Source organism: Bacillus rossius, assembly GCF_032445375.1.
Source record: "Bacillus rossius redtenbacheri isolate Brsri chromosome 9 unlocalized genomic scaffold, Brsri_v3 Brsri_v3_scf9_2, whole genome shotgun sequence".
In the NCBI taxonomy this organism is placed as follows: domain Eukaryota; kingdom Metazoa; phylum Arthropoda; class Insecta; order Phasmatodea; family Bacillidae; genus Bacillus; species Bacillus rossius.
Window position 1 is genome coordinate 29,479,270 of NW_026962013.1, and position 18,056 is coordinate 29,497,325.

Sequence of the window (18,056 nt, forward strand, 5' to 3'; positions counted from 1 at the left end):
AACATTTTACTTTACAGGTGCGTCGGTTCAGTAACATAGTTGGTTTCGGGAACCTGAGCGAAACCGCCTTTGTCCCTGTGGTACACAGCAGTTTTCTAGCTGCCGGCGTTTTGGTCAATTTGGCATTTCGGCGTTGTGGTATTTCGGCGTTGTGGTGCGTCCCCTTTGTCCCTCACGTTGTTTTGAGCAAAACATGTAATGTAAATTTGGGCCCTATTTACAGAGAACAGTAGAAGCTCATTAATCCGCCATGTTTTGGACGTACAAAATGGTGATGGCGAGGTAAAAAAATAGACTACGTCACAAAATGCCGTCCCCTGACAATGCTGAACTCCGTGTGTTATATGACGTTGCGCGAAGGACAACAATCGCCCGAAAATATCTGAACACGAGCGGTTTGATTGGTATCGAATTTCAGAATGTGCGTAACCTAATATCACCAGACTAAAGAAAGGTTACTGTGATTCTGATAATTATAAAAACGAATACGCATTCAGGGGTAGATACAACGATGTATAATTGGACAATATTGTTTACATTGAGCATTATAATCCATATAATTAGCTTACAAAAATATTAAAAAATATTTAAATAAAAAAGGTAATATATCTTGTTTTTAAAACGGACTAACAGGTATAAAATAATTTCTCTTAGCTTCATACAGATTTATAACCCCATACAGATTCCAAAATTATATAGATTGTCCTGAAAATTTGTGATTGTGAATTTTTAATACCTATGAAAATACCTGTAAGATTTAAAACGAAAAACATGGTGCCCATGCAATAGGTAATTGATGCACGAATAGTTCACTTAAGTCACTAACAATTTTATTGCACTACAAATGATATGAATTTTTGTGTGAGTTTTCTCATCGACAGCTACTATGCATACTCCTTAATATTACATGTTACATACATGCGCCCCACGAATTAGAAATTCACAATTACAAAATTTTAGGACAATATGTGAGGGATTATAAATCTCTATGTGGTTAGGATACATTATTTTATACTTCGTAGTCCTTTTAAAAAAAGTAATAAATATATTTTTTAAATTAAATAATTATTTTATGCTTTGTAGTCTTGTGTGTGCATTGTCATCCAGTTCTGAGCTACGTTTAAAGTTTCAAATATATTGCTCATCGGGAAGTTAAATTAAAATCGATTGCAAAATTTACCGGATAGACAGATAGGAAAGCGAGCTAATAAAAATGTGATAATAATAAAATGTTTTTATCTCCGTCTATAGGCTACGCTTGTGTACAGCACGTGTCGATATCCTTAGCTGCACACGGTTGTCTTTGATGTTTTAGCGGCATGCGGTATACTTGTTTGTGCAGTAGTTTTGTGAACAATGTCCTTCAACCATTCCTACACGCAATAAGCTGTTCATTTAAAGACGTATTTTCACATTTTTTTTTAGAACCGAACTCCGTTGCACAGTAGTTTAAGCAAAAAAAAAAAAAACCAACAATGAAACGTTTTATGGACCGAGATTATTTATTAAAAACATATCTTACGAAATATAAAAACTAAAAAAAAAAAGACTGGTGCTAAGACTTATTTGTGGTTTATTAAAAACATGTCCCAAACAAAAAGCCCGGAATTCGCGTGTGAAAGTAAAAACAAACGGATACCCATTCAGTAGTCTACTCCAATAAGAAATATTTCGATTGAGCGCAGAACGAACAAATGGAGAGAAGAGCAAAATGTTGAGAAAGAGAGAACGAGAAAGAGAAAGAGATAACGAGAGAGAAAAAGTATTTTACGATCCCGACGGTTCAGTAAATCGAGTCAGGGACCCGCCCACATGAAAGAGACGGGACGCAGAGGCTAGCGTTACGACGTTTTCCTATAGGTTTAGGACACACACGGAAAAACGCATATACTGTAAGACTCAGTCACATACATACTGTTTAAGATTTAATTTTTAAGTAATATCTTTGGTCTTCGGACATTATTATAACATTTATCACGATAGATCTCTTCCGTTTATTGTTTTGTTGAAAATTTTTCTCTAGATATTTACTTAACTAGGTACCTATGTTCTTTTTTTTGCAAGCGTAAAACGTGTCTTACTGAAAATATTTACGTACATTAGCGTGACTTTATACAGCTATGTAAATAACTGTGCTGAAAATTTGCGACCAAACAACATCTATTTTCTAACAACATTATACACGAAATAAATCGATAACGTCTCACCTGTATCTCACCATAGTGAGGAACTTTTTAGTTCCAGGGGACTCAGGCCTTTTGCAACCCCCCCCCCTCCGCCACCCCCAAATGGGTGTTTATACGTCTCTAATGACTAATGACTTCCACTATCGGCAAAAACTATAACCATAACCATAAAAAGCTTCAGATATGTGCTTAGGTATATTCAGTCTTAACTCTATTTCGTCTAAATAGTCGCAATGCAAGATTCAAGTGACAGCTATATTTTACTTCTACCAGACGTAGGCTGTAATACAATGAAATAGACGAAACATTATTTTAACTCTCTCAGCAGATTGATTTCAATTGATTAGAAATATGTGTCCGCCTTTAAAATTCATTACAAAATATCCTTGCCCTGCAATTTTTTTATAACGTTCATAAAAACTGACGTTATGTATCCAAAAACAGTTTGAAAAATTTACTACACATATATGGTAAAGTACCTATGAATATAAATTTACAGATGTAGGAGAGATACCATTAGTTCATGGGAAACATCTCTACCATATTCGTTTATAAACATAGGGTTTTAAGAGGTTTAAACACTTCCTACTGATCCATTACAAGGTATTATTATTTTTCTTTAATGTTGTCTAAAAATCTTAAGAGCAATCATTTTAATTGTTTATGTGCACTTCAAACTAATATCACGCTCCCCCCCCCCCCCCAAAAAAAAAAAAACTTTATGACAATACGCCAACCCCGTCCATTACTGGCGTATAAAATCGGATCTGATCTCTACAGTTCTTCGTTTCTTATTACATTCGTACATTAGTATTTCTAATAAATATCTTACAGCGTGGTTTTTGACGCTACACCATAATGAAAGGTAAGCAAAGGGGGAAAAAAAATAGTAAGGACATTGAGGGTTTTGCTTCTCGGCGCAGGGCGCACCCGAGAAATTCGCCGACACAAAACGCAGAATAGCTGGCCAAGTTCGCCAGCAAATCTCCGTGCCGGAAATAAAGCCCGTAAGCCAGTTTCTTGCTCGAGAATCCACCTTCGCTATTTCCTGCCGCGCCGTTTCAATGACATCGCCCAAGCCCACATCCCAGGAGGTACACGATCCGTCCATGTGGCATTGGCCAGGCTCCTGCAACACAGATAAGGAAACGAATTCCTTTTCGAAAAATTTTAAGATTACGTTCTATGGTATTGCAACTTATGTAACATAAATAAAACTCCTACATTTAAATAATGCAATAACACCGCAATGTTTTAAATGGTATTATTATATTTTAACTATGTAAGTTTTTATTATTAATTTTGATTTTTTTTAAATATTTAATTATATTATGAAGGTGGCTTGGACCATAGATAGTTATAGACTGCGTATTGAACGTTTTGTTGTGATGGCAAGATGAGCGGAACCAGGAGGGGGGGGGGGAACACTTCATAGGGCATAGCAATCGCATTTTTCTAGTTGCTATACAGTTTTATCCAACATCTCAGCACGAAAATTATAATCAAAATACCACGTTGATTAAATAACTATTACATTTGTTTTAACATTTTATCAAATTTATGGCATAAATTGGTATTGTTGAAATAAAAATAATATATTTACTTAAAACAAAATAAACAAGTTTTCGTTGGCATGTTGAACCACTTGTTTATCCAACAACACAACAACCCATGATTAATGGCGTCGGCGTTGAATTAAGCAATATTAGGTTTAATAAAAATTTTGTTTCAATAATGTTGAAATAGTAATCTCGTTAAATAATATCAATGATTTCATGAACTACTTTATAAATCACTGTTATGAAACATGCCTGATTCGGCTACGTGTTGTGTTAACTACTGCTACAAGAGAAGAGATAATAATAATTTACTTTACTTTAAGTTTCCGCTTGACGAAACAATAGCTGTATCCGAATGGTGGCCTAATGGATCCCTTAGCTAAGGGATCCGTAGATAGTGCATCGTAATGGACGCGGCCATCTTTGAGTTGTATCCGAATTCTCACAAGGGAGGTCGATGCATCCTCTCATGCAGGGGCGCAACAACAGGGGGGGGGGGGGCAAATGGGGGCAAAGAAAGTGCTGTGTAATCAATTTTTATATAATAAAAATGCTTAAATAGCACCATTTTCCACCTTGAAATACAAATTTTCCCAGGTGAGGACCCCCGGATCCCCTGCTTCAATAGGGGGGATCTAAGATTCTTTATAAAAAGGTATATTGCCCCCCCCCCCCCCTTTTTGAAAATTTAGTTGTTGCGCCCCTGCTCTCATGCGTCCACTAGTTAGAGATTTTAAGGGACGCGACTCTCACATCCACTGATACGTCCATACATCCCTTAGCTTTGTGATACGAAATAGTTAATCAAAGTGGATTTTGAACTTGAAGATAAACACGTAAAATGTAACTATGGTATTTATAAATACTTATACTATAAGTATATGTTTACATAATTCACATAAACAGTAAATTAATTTGATTTGTAGGAACAACAAGTGCCCGATTCAAATTTTCTTCCATATTTTAATTCCCAACAATAATTTAAATCATCCGAAATTGTTTAGAAATTTGAATGTTCATTTACGTTTTACTTGCCCACCTTTAGATGTCATGAATATAAAAGGCCAATCCACATTAGTACAATGACAAACCAACAGGTAGTGCTAGGTGTATAACTATTCGGATGTCGTACATACTTAAGTATGTATCCTTTAAATTGTGGGTGCATTTGTTTAGGGATGTAGGGACGTGAACTTAATGGACGCATCCCTAGTAAAATTTTTGTGTAATTAAAATAGTGATGAGCATTTTGTTTTCATGCCCTACAGAATTTCCTCTTTTTAGGTACTAGTGTGTAGTCGCACATTGAGGACAAGCACACAAGACATTAATACTTAGGTAGGTACTGTTCTAAATGTCAATGAGTCTCAAATTCTGCTCAAACTTGCTGCTTATGTACTTTATTTAGTCTAAATGTTTTGTATGAATTTTATTTTTAGGTCGAGAGGGAGGTGTGGATAAAAATTTTGTATTGCGTATCCAAGTCTATCCCTTGATACTAATGGCATGATCCTGAATACATTGATCCTGTGGTAATGATGCTTGTTGTTTTAACATTAATTAAAACAGCAAGCATCACGTGCCACCGGATAAATCATACATGATCATGCCAACAGGATCAAGGGATAAACTTGGATACGTGCTACGGAACAATTACTGAGGTGAGGGTTGCGATTAAATGAAGTGTCTTTTAATTTTTTATGTTGAAATTAAGATTTCCCCCCCCCCTTAACAATTGCTATACACCTGTCTTCAAGAAGTGAAGATACGACAAAGATTTGTACTTTCACCTAATCCATAAAGAATTAGATGCCATTGGTAACAGCTTCATTTCAGTTTTTGTGGAAAAATTGTACATCTTAGGCAGTTAAATTTGCCAGAAATACACCTTGCCTGTGTTAATGATTAAATACTTCTGCACTTTTTTTTATGCATTAGTTTTGTTTGCGATTTGTAATGCAATTCGGTAGGTACCTACGAAAATCCTAACCTTTACCTCAATCAACATGATTCTACTAGAACAGAAATTATTTCTTGAACATAAAAAAAAGGCAGCAATTTATTATAATCCGAAAATATGTTACATGTTATGCATTTTAACAAATGTTATGCTACGTAAACCAAACATTTTTAACCGAAATGGGGTTAAGGCGATTGGTGCACGGTAAAAAACGGTCACAGGCCCGAAAACAATGAATTTTGTATCATATGACCACTAAAGAGTCTAGATGCCTATGTGGGTGACCGTTACTATGTAGGGAGGTCAGGAGCTTAGTTCCAGCTCGTCAGTGGCGAGATGGCCTTCATACGGGAAGGGTGTCGCTGGTGGTCGCTCTGCGGCCTGCCATCTAGCGGGAACTAACAAAGAAGGTTGTATCTCGCTCTCCCTCTAACACACAGCCGATAAGGTTCTATCGTGCCCGGAGGAGGGGAATGTTTTTCAGGTTTCTCTTTCACTCATTCTTCGCCATGGGGAGGCAGAATGGATTATTTTTTGTCCGCAACTGCGCAGACGTCATGTGGCCACTCCCGCACTCTTCTCACTCAACTCGCTCATTCTCTCACACTATTTCAATAAATCTTTTCAAATCTTCAACATCAATACTTTAAACCATTGCGCTTCCTACGGATTAATTATATTTCATGCAAGTGCCCGAATTCAGCTGCAAAAAAATAAAACGCGTAGTCAATTTTTTTTCTTCAAAAACCTTCCCAAACACTGTGTGTTAAAAAAAATTCTGAAAGCCCTTTTTTCTAGATAAATGGAAATTCTAAATCACCTACGCCACAAGGAAACATTGTGCTTTAATATTATGTAAAGAAAACACCTCTTAGTTTTATAGTTATGTAAAGGTGGTGTGATATGTTTTAGATGTCGCACCATCTTATCATCCATGTAGAAGAGTTACCCGAAAAGCTAACAAGACTATTGCCATGGAAATGGAAATATGTTTAAGGAAATATTTTTCAAATGTTTGTAAACAGTAAACAACATATAAAAAATCTTATAACTGTAAAATTAAAATACAAACAACCCTATAGCAAATTTAATTTCAATATGAAAAAGTCTACCATGATGTTTACAAGAAACGAAATTGCAATAGCAATACAAAAATATCGCAATTTTGTTACATTGTTAATATATATATTATTTTTAATAAAGGCAATAAAAATGACATACTCAATATTTGGAATACAATAAATACCTTAAGCCCTACATAATTGCTGCGATATTCACAATAAATGCTTTTCTTAAATATAGTAATTAAAAAACATCGTAAATAAATTATGAACATACATATTATGGTGAAGGAAAGTGGACACTATCACACTGAAAAATCTTAGAGGGTAGTTGTCCTCATCTTATTTCTTTCTTTGCGTTTTTGGTCTTGTTCGTTAAAATATTTCATGTTCAAATACTTGATACGCATATACGTTCTTGTCCTGACAAAACAGTATATAACTTCTTCTGGATATTTATTTTCAGTAGTTCCGCAAATAATTTTAGTCAGTGATTCAAAAATCCGCTCTTTTTTGCACAAATTGTTGCCATGAATATTATCAAAACACATTTCAGCGATCTTTATTAATTCAAAAAATTCATTAGTGGGACATTTTAAGTTACCCTTTGATTGTACATGTATCCAGCTATCGTCCTCCGAATTGAAATCCCAGAATGGACTGCGCAGTTCTACGCACACTCGGGAAAACGTCACCCACTCATTGGCTGCTGATCTGTGAGACGTCCATCGTAGGAGCCTGTGATACGATACACCTTTGATCGAGTGCCAAGGTCAGGATATTTATTTCTGAAACGGTGAGCTATATAGCCAGAAACATATTTCAGCCCTTCAAGAGAAATTTCGTCACTTGAAAGGGGCCTGGCCCACAGGCCTGGCCTCTAAATCTAAGTCTATTTCTTCCATGTCAGCAAGATCTATTTCATTTAAAGGTGATTTCTCTTGAAATGTCTTTGTAAAATACATTTCCTTGCACAAAAGTAGTTCTGTAATTTCATTCTGATAAGCACTGTCCTGTTCCATTTCATTTGACGAAAAATCACTTACCAAACACATTTCGTCTGTCTTCTCATCCGTGTTTTTCCGTTCAGCAAAAACTGCTGCAGAATGTTTTCACAATATGTAGTTTATAATTCTGTATTTAAAGTAAATGGGCGACAGATGCGTATTTTATTACATGCTTTATATTAGCTTCACCTGTATGTTTGTTTGTCTGTCCGTCTGTAACTCTTTCGACTAAGAGTGAGTGGCTCATCACTATAAAATGTCCCACTAATTTCATCACGTCGAGTGGTCTAAGGCGCGCGACTTCTGAGACGTCAGCTTATGGATTCAGCGATTATGGGTTCTACTCTCGGCCACGCCGGAAATAAAGAATGTTTTTTTTTTCTGGTAAATTCTAAGATTATATCCATACATCTAACTGTAAATGATTCGGAGAGACTTTACCATTTCTTTGTGACGTTTCAACTCCAATGGTAATAGGTAGTGTCGGTAACTCATTTCCCTATGATAATTATACATAAATATAGTTTAAAAAACTAAAAAAACATGCTTTTAAAGAATATCAAACTAAAAAGTTAAAAATAAATATAGTTTAAAAAACTAAAGAAACATGCTTTTAAAGATTATCAAACTAAAAAATTAAAAATAATTTTAAAATTTAATTTATGACAATAGTATATAAGCAATACTAGTATAAATGAGAAACAAACCTTGGGCCGCTTAATATACAAAAAATATGGCACAAAGCGCCTCAAGCTTTTTTTCTCATTTATACTAGTATTGCTTATATACTATTGTCATAAATTAAATTTTAAAATTATTTTTAACTTTTTAGTTTGATAATCTTTAAAAGCATGTTTCTTTAGTTTTTTAAACTATATTTATTGATGTTCCATACCTCTAATATACGGACAGAGAAAAAACCACTCTAACACATCTTAGTTCAGTTTAACTGTTAACAAATATTTAGGTTAACAGGTCCTATACATATTTCCGAATGTTTTACTGACTGAGTTATACTGGACATTAATTAATTGATCGCTGATATTTATACTTTTGAACGAAATTTTGAATTTATCATTTTATGTAAACTCTAATGCGTTAAAAAGTGTAACGCAACACTACACACAAGTAGTGATGTCTAGTGCACTGCCCTATGCACATTAGTTAACAAAGAAATAAAATGAAATATTAATTACTGATAAATAATACCTTGATGTGATACAAGTAACACATGTTTATCTGATATTTATCTCAATTAGAATACGAAATAGGAAGATAAAATAATTAACTGATTTTAAGACTGATTTATTACTTACGCAGTACAGTGCATTTTGAAGACAAATGGGTCTTAAGAAGCGAAAATCGTACTCGATTAAAGGATGGTATGGTGTTCGGTATATCAAGGTTTCCCTCAAAGTAACGGTTTCAGAATGCTTTTAAGATATTATTTACATCCCAATATAAGTTTAAAACATTTCTCTTAAGAGTGTGCTTCGTAGCATTAAAAAATGTGCCTTAATTATTTTGCAAATTTATCATTGTTATGGTGACGATGTCAGGGGTTTTCGTAATTTTTTTTTAGAAATATAGTACAGTATTAGCAACTACGTTAAGAACTGTTATTTTATTCACACAGAGAAAATAAATACAAAATGCTAAAATTTGGCGTTTGTCTTTTTATATACTATATAGGTTTGTTATTATATGTGTGTTGTAACATGTATAAACATGTTAAATATATTCAACAATATTTGGTAATTATATATATTAAAAAACTTTTATGTACGCGACTTGAAACTACGTGAAAGGTTTTCAGTCTATAAAGGCCTATTCTATGATTATTTAAAATTATTAATTCTTATGCAAACAATTAATAAAATTGGAAGTTTCTTACATTGTCAGTATATGCATAGCATTACAGTTATTCCAAACAATTCTCTACCAGTGTTTACCTAAGGTTTGCATGTTACGTTGGTTCTTCTACTAATACACGTATATTACAAGAGGTTTGTAATAGATTAAATGAGGTAAGTAAGAATTCGTTTTTATAAATGTTGTGTATGAAATTATAAATTTTGAGATGTATAATAACAAAAAGAAGTGCGTTCCGAAGACATATGTCGGTAGTGTTACCCACTGAAACATTATTCCCACTTCAACTCTCTGTAAAAATAAAAGTATGGGGTTGAATGCGTCAAAAGGGGTGTATAAATAAAATTTGAGGCTTCTTCCTTATTTCATACGCTAGTGTCCCCCACTTACAATTGCAAACAAAAATTTTTCCTCGATGTTGTAATTTACTCTGCGCAATCACAAAAAATGTTGGCAGTAAATAAGTATTTAATTTTTAAAAATGAAAGCATTCATGTTTCGAAAAAAATATTAAAGCGATGTGGGGAAAAATGTTTATAGATACTCCAGTAAAATTTTCAGATTGATTGTTTTGATAGTTTCGGAGCTGTTGCGAGTTTAGTTTGGAGGATTCTCGGCCGCGCGAGGCGAGTTTGGCTCTTTTTCATTTTCTTCCAGCGTAGGAAGCCGATACCCGGCTTCACCTCGCATTCTCTGCTGGCCTTCCCTTGTCCTCTCCAGATGTATTACTGTATATTAGCTCCATGAGCGCGACCTTGAAGTCCCTTCGTTTATTCGGTCTCCTCTCCGTCATCCCTCTACACCCCATTCTTCCCCCTCCCCACCCGCAGGCTGCGGCCCGCCGGCCGGAGCTCCGCCGGACTACCTGGTTGCGACAAGCGCCGCCATCAGCGCCACGTCGCGGGGACATTCTTCCCGGCGGCGAGAGTTTTACACGCAGCACTAGAACTGTCACTCCAGAGGGCATGTTTTGAGTCGGATCGTATCAAAAACAAAAGGATATGAAAATATATACATAACTCAATAGTGTTGTGCCAATTATGTTTTCATTTTCATTTCAATTTATTCTTTAAATCGCTCCTGAAGTAGTCCAGCAGTGATCAATGGAAATTGTCAATATTAAACTGTAATTTTGACGATGAAATTTTTTTCTTCTTACTTTTATATGTGCAGAAACCTATTCGTACACTAGTTTCTTGAACTATACTTAAGTTTAACATAATTATGTGTTTTCTAAATAATTCTGGCTTGGAATAAAAATAAATGCATTTAAAATGACATAACTCAGTAAAAAAAAGTTTATTAAAAATATCCTAGGTATATTATGTCTTAAAAAGAAGCATCAAAAATAAATATGTACAGTTAAATTAGTATTGTCGTAATATTTTCCATGCACCAATCGCCTTAAGGCAAACACTGTCCCGAAGGTAAGAAATTTACTTATTGTTTTAAAAATATTGCTCTCCTAAATCATTATATGTTAAGTTTACCGATATTTAGTTAAATGATTTGCTTTTTTATAAGGAAAAAAAAATAAAAAAATATATTTTTATTAATATTAATGCATGCACGAAACAAGTCACAAGCTCGCCAACATTCAGTTGAAGCTGCAAGTTTCCCTACTATTCAAATTCGTGTTTTAAGCATATTAACTGCAAATCGTACTTTCTAGGATCAATGTTGTATTTAAATTAAAATTTGCTTATAATTTGAAACGTAAGTCTTACTCCAAAAGGTACTTTATCTCGGTTTTAAGCCATTGCAACTTCGTTTTAATGTTTGTCAAGTTTGCGTTTTTGTATAGCAACTAGGGCACTTCGGAATAAAAAAACGTTGAACTGCAATAACATTGAGTGTCCTCTCTGTACTAGTACTTTATTTAATCTATGAGCGGAACCTGACTGTTGAACGTTGGTAACGAGTACACGAGTACTCAGGCCATGCCATGTCAACTATATAGATGGATTCGAGTGCAGAGTGTATTAGTTCGCTGGCACCTCGTTGGTAACGTACATGTAAGTATATGTCTTTGTGAAAATTAAAAAGGTGGATATATTTCTTTACATAAAGCAGACATTGATACATAAAAATACAAGGCACAGGCATAATGCCTAATTTAACAAACAGTGGTTTATAATGACTTCTGGGTTCTGAACTACATAGAAGCCTAATGGCATGCTTTTGGAGAATGAAAAGGGTAGGCCCCCATAAATTAAAATTGTGTCTTTGACCATAGCCTTAAGCCAGGGGTAGGTTTTAGGGGTTCAATTCCCAACTCCTCCCACCCCCTAAAATATTTAAAATTTTACATTGTAATATTAACACCTGTTATTCCACAGTAATTACCTATTGCTAAATCAATATTTTGAATTCGTTGCACTGCTGCCCGCCGCCAATTATCCAATTACAGAAGATTAATTATATTATTTGTAGGTGCATTTTCTTTTCACGTGAATATTTATGTTGCACATTTTTTGTCATTTTATTTTAAACGCCCACCCCACCACCACCAAAAAAAACTGCTAGAAACCAGGCTATGCCCATGTTTTAGAGGGATGGAGATTTCGGTGCTTAGGCGCCATCATGTGGTTAGTGGGCACGTGGACCTGGTGAGACTCCCTCCTCTAGGCGTGACGTCACCCAAGTGCGACGAGACACAACCCGAAATAACTAACTAGCTGGACCTAACACCCGCTCTCAATGGCAGGCACGTTGGTTCTCTCGTGTATGTTCCCTACTCGCTACCTAAGTGGGGTCTAGGCGTCCCACATGCAATGTGACTTCACAGGAACACACATGGTCGAAATAAGGTAAACTCAAGGTTCACACACGTGAGATTTATTACTGAACTCATCTTTACAAGATCAGATTTACCAATAGTTGAAGGCGGCGAGGTACGGAGAGCTTGCTACTCCAGGTGGCGGCAAGGAGAAGACTGGTCGACCTGGTGTCAAGCGCCTCCTGGCGCTCGAGGTACTGTTAGCTTGTTAATATACACATTTACTCACTATGAAACATGATCCATCTTTTCAAAAATTAGTATTAATTATGTTACAATGTCTGCGACTTGCGCCTGATTACATAAAAGTGTGACTAATGAATCACGATCTAAAGAAATAAAAATATTACGAGTCTAGATCTAAACAAATATCTAAACTTCGTAACTTTATATAACTACAGTATATATGTGATGTCACAACAAGCTTTGACGCCGTCCCCGCTACCTCTGAGTATTTAGACGTGATTTTGTTCAGTTCGTGATCTCAGGGAAGGTTCGGCCTTGTGGCTAGAGGTAGGGGTCAACGCAGTAGGGCCCCCCGAGCTGTTGAGGCCACTCGGGACGCCTGAATAATAACACAAAACTTCTTCAGATAGTTCGTGAATTTAATACAGCACAGCCCAATACATGGTGCTGCCCGTTCTGGCCGTAACGGTTTGCCCGACGCGACTAGTCACACGCGCAGCTCACTTCCTCAGTGGCGGCTCACGATTCTTATGCGCGTGAGGGGCAGACTCGTTTACGTGATGCGAAAGTTACAAAAGACACTCTGACATGGCACACGATATTTTGAAGCACAATACACTACACTAATACCTAGCTCTGGATTAAGTTTGGTGGCGCACTGCCGTACGACGGTGATACATAAGCCCTGACATGACGAATTACACTTAGGCGAACAACTATTCCACTAATACATTACACTTGATAAACTGGGCTAGCAGCACGTAGGCCCGTGTTTCCGGCGACTCTACGTGGTGTCTAGGTGTGACCCAGGGACTGAATCGTTATTAAGTCTGATAGCACGTGTCGCCTGCTGGCTGCCCCGTGCGGGCCAAAACTAAATAGCCTGTAGGCTAGGTTGGGCGTGAAGCGCCGACGTGAAACCACATAATCTCCCCACAGTACTTACGTATGACGTGGAACACTCATCTTGAGCACTGATTGAATTAAGTTAAGTACCTCATGGTAAATTTAGGCCGACCGCGGAACTGTACAAAAAGGTTGAAAAGAAATTACACTATGGAAAACTACATGTCGGTGAATGCAAAGTTTGAAGGTTCCGCGTTGCGCGCAGGCTGCCGGCCTGGTTGAGCTCTCGAAGGACACTAGCGGTGTCGCCGCGCGCGACCCCCCTCCCCCGCCAGCCCTCCCGCGGAAACGTGTGAATTTCGCGGGAAACTGAACCGGCCAGGTTCGGGACAAATCGCACATTGAAACATGATTTTGCAAAGACTTAATTATTAATTAATAAAAAATAATGTTTAATAAAATCCTGTGGAAAAACATAATTATAACAATTTGTTGTAGTGCGGCGGAAGGATATGCCACACCCGGCCGGATCCTTGCGCCGGTGTAGCACTCGTTGTATGGCGTTCGCCTCGTCGCACGAACTGCACTTTGCTGCGCGCACGGGCGCGTTCGGTGCACACGCTTTTGCGAGACGTTGATGAGGCATAGCGGTCTATGCGACAGAGGAGCATTGGCGGTCGGCGTCAGCTTAATGACATTTTCTTGTACGAACATTATTTTTTGGCGTTGTAAGTTGTAATTTCCTTCACCATAAGAATATTGCACAGCAATGTGTAATATGGGTAAGGAACACAATATTTTGAATCAACAGCTCATTAAAATATATAAACAAAAACAAAGGTCGATTATCGCTACCAGCTTATGAATGAATAGATATCGATACAAATCATATAGATATATTTAAATAACAATCGATCCTAATAAGTTCGATATATATCGTTTAATTTGCCCCACCGCCACATAGGCGCTACGATCGCTCTGTTCCCATCCGACCCATTGACTTGACCTTTTATAACCCTTATTGTTCTATGACTCAGGCTCAGGGTATAATGGGGTTATTGTGTAACAACGTGGTTATTTTACCATTAAAATGGTTATTTCTTGTGTCGCGTATGGTTGTACGCAAACATTTAAAAAAGGAAGTAATATTTCATTTCACAGGTGAGTTAAGACAAGTTACATTTGTAAGACCATTAAGTATTTAATAGGTACGTCAGCACTCGGCATTGTGTAGATTTATATTACTATAGGGTTTAAGAAATCGAATGTGAATTATTGCCATACAGTATTACTACTATGTAATCGTAATAACGTTATATAGTTTCACTCGCTGATAGTTACATTAAACACGACCATGTCTATTACTAGCTAGTAATCCCAAGGATGCATTGTTTATTGTTTACAAATTTAATCGGGTCTAGTCTGTTTTACGATATCAGGTTCCTAATTGGTTAAAAAACTATTGTAGGAGAAATGAATGACGTCATAGACGTTTATAGTAATGAGTGTAGTAGTCATGAGAGAAGACGAAGGTCGTGTTTATTTGTATTGAAATAATACAATGGCACAGTGTAGTTGTGATTGTTGTAAACGGGTAAGAGACGGTTCGTGTTTAATAAATTAAAAACAGGAATGAATAAATAAAATTTTGCGTGAATTTAATATATACAAGAGATATTGACACAATGATTATTGTCATATAGTCATGAAAGGTAAGTGGTGTTTTTAAGTCTTTTAAATGTTTGTTCTTCGTATTTCTTATGTATATTTAGTTTGATGCGATAGGTGAGATAGAGGTGGGTCGAAAAGGGTAAATCTGTATTGTACGGATTAGCGCCAAAAAAAATCGTAAAAATATGAAATAACTTTCATTATATGCTCTTTTACGTCCTCTTTTCAAAACCGCCTGCGGAGATTAAAAATTCCAATTACTTTTGGAGATATCGCCGTTCTTATTTTGCAATACAAGCCCTATGTAATCATTCAACAGACGCCATTTTATATTTTGCCGTGTGTGCGTGAATGCCTAAATAACAGAAATTTTCCATTAGGTAAGGTTAGTTACATGATAAATACTTCAAAATAAACGGAAATTAAAAATAATATTAATTAATTTTACTTGTATAGTTTTAAGTATTTATAATGTAACTGACCTGACCTAACAACGGGACAAAGGTAGATTAGGTCAGGTCAGCTACAGTATAAATACTTTGAAACTGAACGGACATTAAAAATAATAAAATTAATTTTAATGGTTGTTTACTTTTAAAGTATTTATAATGTAGCTGACCTGACCTAACAAACCGGGAAAAAGGATGAACAGTAGGAACTCACGTAATTTTCTTTTTACGTGATGTAGTCGTTCAACTACGTCGCGAAAAAAAAAAAAAAATCATACTTGTAAACAAGCAACACTGGTGGAACGCGGGAAGCCTACGATTCACTCATCCTTCTGGACATACCCGAATACTCACGTTGGCAAGCCTTCTTTCAACAGACGAGAGGCAAACGCCCGATCGTGCATCTTCGGTTTTTTTTGTTTATTGTAAATAAATATGCAACTCATGAAAACTAATGGTCAATTAGGTTATGTTAGCTACATTACAAATACTTCAAAACATTGTGGATGGTTGATTTGGTTAGGATAGCTACATTAAAAATACTGTGAAATCATGTTAACGGTTACCTAGCGCTGGATAGCTACATATTAAAAAGTTATTTGCTAAGCAACCATAAAATGATTTTACAGTTTTTTTAATGTAGCTATACTTACCTAATATAACCAACCATTCACAGTGTTTTAAAGTATTTTTAATTACTTCTTGCTAATTTTAAGAAAAGAAGGCTTGCCAACGTGAGTATTCGGGTATGTCCATAAGGATGTGTGAATCGTAGGCTTCCCTTTGAACTCCGCATCAGTGCACATCACGAAAATTAAAAAATTCCATATCTCCTAAAGTATTTGGAATTTCTGATCTCCGCCGGGTTTAATGAAAAGAGGAAGTTAAAGAGCACAGAATAAAGGTATTTTCGGATTTTTAAAATTTTTTTTTAAAAAAATCGCCAAAAAATTAATATTAAAAAATTCGATATCTCCAAAAGTAATTGGAATTTTTAATCTCCGCAGGCGGTTCTGAAAAGAGGACGTAAGATAGCATATAATGAAAGTTATTTCATATTTTTACGATTTTTTTTGGCGCTAATCCGTACAATACAGATTTACCTCGAAAAGTATCAACCTGATACTTTGGCACTGATACGCGCCTGTATCAGTAACGGCAAACGAGTACACTTGAAAAGTATCAGAGACTTTAGTATCAGTTCAGAATTCAGCTGGAACAACACCACGGCCAATGAATACAGTACCCGATCGCAGATGACGGTCACTTGGGCGGAGCTTGTGAAAGGGGAGGGAGCAGGAACGATGAATAAGGGATAAAGAAGGGAAAGAATGTAGGGGAGGAAGCGCAGGGGAAGGCGTTGAAGCCTTGAAGGAGAGGCGCAAAGCGATATTGTTACAAGCAGGGCTGCCACTCATGGGTTTTTCCACCCAGATCTGGGTTTTTCCAATGGTGTTTGGGTTTCTGGGTTTTTAAATAATGAATTCCAACAATTCTAGGTTTTTTATAATTTTAATTATTTTTATACCTAAAACAATAATAAAGGTAGTAGCTACTGTATCTGTTGCAATATCTGTTTGATAAATGCAAACAAGTCTATGTGTTTCACACACAAAAATACATATAAACACAAAACTAGTTTTCAAGAAGCTAAGTCGAATATTAAATTAGACACATTCTTCAAAGAGGCTTGCAGAACACAAAACCAATGCAACAATTAACCTTCAAACCAATCTTGTAGAATCAGACTCTGAATAAAGACTAACGTACATGATGCAGTTTTATGAAAACAATTACCGGTTTAAAGGATGCAGTGATGGTGTTTGTTTTGTCATGTATACATTTGTAGGTTTTTTTATGATATGTACTGGTCCAAGAATTACTTATACAGCCATTTTGCTGCAGTGTAATTTTCTTGTATTGGTTGTATTTAACCGTTTTCAGTCTTGTAAGGTAATTAATTGTTTTATATTAAAACCAGTTATGTTTATATTTTTGAATTAGTACGCACACATTTTCAACGATAGCATTTTAGACGCATCTGGGTTTTTTACCCATGTGTCTGGGTTTTTTTGTAGGTTATCTAGGTTTTTCATGAATATCAGAGTGGCAGCCCTGGTTACAAGTCGTTTTGTTTATTCTCCTACTTCAAAGTACGCTCAGTGCGCAGTGCGTGCACCGTCTCGTTCAATAATAAAACTAATGAAAATTTAATATTAAAAAGTACATTAATACAAGATATAATATTTATATTTGTGCACCTAACAGCTATGAAAATGCAAATAAATTCTCAGTTGACACTAATAACAGATGTAATCAACATATGGACTTTCTTTTTTCGAAAACAATTAGTAACTAGTGTTTTTATACATTAAAAATGCACGATTTTATCAAAAATAAAAAGAAAAAACAGATAGGTACATTAGTGAGCATACTATATCAATGTTTACGTTTCAAATGTTTCTTCAGATTAGTCGATG

The 18,056-nt window shown here is 35.9% G+C and overlaps 1 protein-coding gene across 2 annotated transcripts in view; it reads left to right on the forward strand.

The window, feature by feature from the left end:
* The first annotated feature begins 14,476 nt into the window (after window positions 1-14,476).
* The window catches only part of LOC134543068 (NADP-dependent malic enzyme-like), a 29,199-nt gene continuing 25,619 nt past the window's right edge, over window positions 14,477-18,056 (forward strand). The window contains exon 1 of one of the 2 annotated variants that reach the window (XM_063387823.1): window positions 14,477-14,617. The gene's annotated coding sequence lies outside the window, so the exon portion shown is untranslated. Of the gene's footprint in view, window positions 15,169-18,056 lie in introns of both variants that reach the window. The other variant, XM_063387822.1, reaches the window with a different exon arrangement.